Raw genomic sequence first — 2,054 nt, 5'->3', positions numbered from 1 at the left:
CAGTAGAGCGGGTGGGGCTTAACAGTACCAAAGCACGAGCTCTCCTTGGTTAGATTTATTACAGTTTATATACCTCTGCAGTGTCCATGCAAGGGATGTGTGATTCCTTTGTCTGAAGTTTCATGTCTCATGACTCAGGATGGGGAGGGGGGTTTCAGGTGGGGGGCTGCAAGACGGGGGAGGAATTTCCAGACCACTGGTCTTATGTATTTATAGGTGTTTGTCTTGTAGAACCCGTGATCTTGGTGTTATCAGCACTATTATAGGGTTCTCGAACGGAGAGATGGGACACTGAGCCTATAGGCAGGAAGCAGCACTTATTAGTGCTGGCACCTGCTCCGCGGATTCCTATCCAAAAGCTGAACCCTGATTGTAACATAACAGGCAGTTTTATACAGTCTTATTATTCCTACACAGCTACAGAGATAAGGAAGAACATTAGTTGGAATGCAAGCCATGAATCAACAGATGTGAGCTGGAGAGTCCTTGAGGTGGGGAAGGTAGCTATGGGAAAATATGTTAGCTGGAGAGTCCTGGGGATTAGGGGGAGTCCTGGGGAGTAGGGGGAGGGAAAAGGCAGTCAGGAATGGACTTTAACCAGCTGAGTCGGTCATTTCCCCAAGCCCTTTCCTTTGCATTTTTCAGATGCCTCCTCTCCTATCTTATTTTAATGAACCTAAAAGGTATTTAAGTCAGACAGAGAAAGATAAATACAATATGATTTCACTTATATGCAGAATCTAAGGAATAAAAAGAACAAGCTAATCAAAAGCAGATTCACTAATATACTGGACAATTTGGTGATGGACGGGGGGAGGGAGATTTGGGGATTGGGAAAATGGGGTGACGGGTTAAAGAAGTACAAGTTAGTAGCTGATGGATATTCAAGGGGATGGGGAGCATGGCATAGGGAATGCAGTTAGCATTAATACGTTGGCTAGGTGGAGGGTCAGGGGAGAGACGGAGCAATTGGGGGGATCGTTTTACGAACTATATAGATGTCTGACCAATGTACTGTGTACTTAAAACTAATTAAAATAAATTATTTTTTAAAAATTCTCCTATGGATAATCTGTTAAAATAAATATAGTTATTTACAAAAAACTGATACAGAAGTAAGAATGGATAAAAAAATTATAAGTGTCAAGAACATAAAGTGGGTGATCCAGTCCCAAATACATTCACTCCGTTCAAGAGCGCAGATTATAAACTGACAAGGTCCTTGCAGTCTGCGAGGGCAACCTAGGGTTACTTCGCCTCCGCAAACTCCTTTTGAGAACAAGAATGTGCAAATGTAGCCACAGGCAGGCAAACAAGCTGAAGGTCATGATGAGATATCGCTTGGGAAAAGTAGAAGAAATAGTGTTGTTCTGCCTAAGGGAAACTGCTTGTGCCAATTATTATGTTCTAGTATAAAAGCAGCGTGCAAAAATAAAACGGCACCACTGCTCCCCCATCAGTGGGCAGTGGACGTCCTGATCCCAGCTTTCTGTCTTCTTTCTTTTCTTCATCTCCCTCTGTTCCCACTCAGGTACATTTTCCAGAGCCGCACTGGACGTGGCAGGATTTACCACTTGCTGGACGTGGCAACTTTTACATTAACCATAAATCCTAGTCCTAACAACATTTTTTACCATATTCCATTGTATAGATTTTTAAGAAATGCAATGAAAACATAAGGAAAAGTGAAAAATACATAGACAATTTTAACCAATTAGACAACTACCAAGACAGTATATATATCAAGTAAACATTAAAGTGGTTTCTTGTTATCATAATTAGTATTAATTTTTAACTTCCTAATTTACATTTTCCTGTACTGTTAACTGATGGAAAACATAACTGATGTTATACACGTATGGGCGTTCATGTACATATGGGTGTACACATGTCTGTATGTTCTTTCATAAACAGACACATGCATAGATGTATGCACAAACATGTTGCTTGTGATCTATTTTGTGGTATTTTCTAGTGCCTCTTGTAAGCTGTTTTTTTTCTATTTTGTGGAATATATTCAATATTTATTAAGGCAAACTAATTTTTTTGTTTTT

The sequence above is a fragment of the Pteropus vampyrus genome, unplaced genomic scaffold (assembly GCF_000151845.1).
Source record: "Pteropus vampyrus isolate Shadow unplaced genomic scaffold, Pvam_2.0 Scaffold551, whole genome shotgun sequence".
In the NCBI taxonomy this organism is placed as follows: domain Eukaryota; kingdom Metazoa; phylum Chordata; class Mammalia; order Chiroptera; family Pteropodidae; genus Pteropus; species Pteropus vampyrus.
This window is presented reverse-complemented; position numbering follows the sequence as displayed.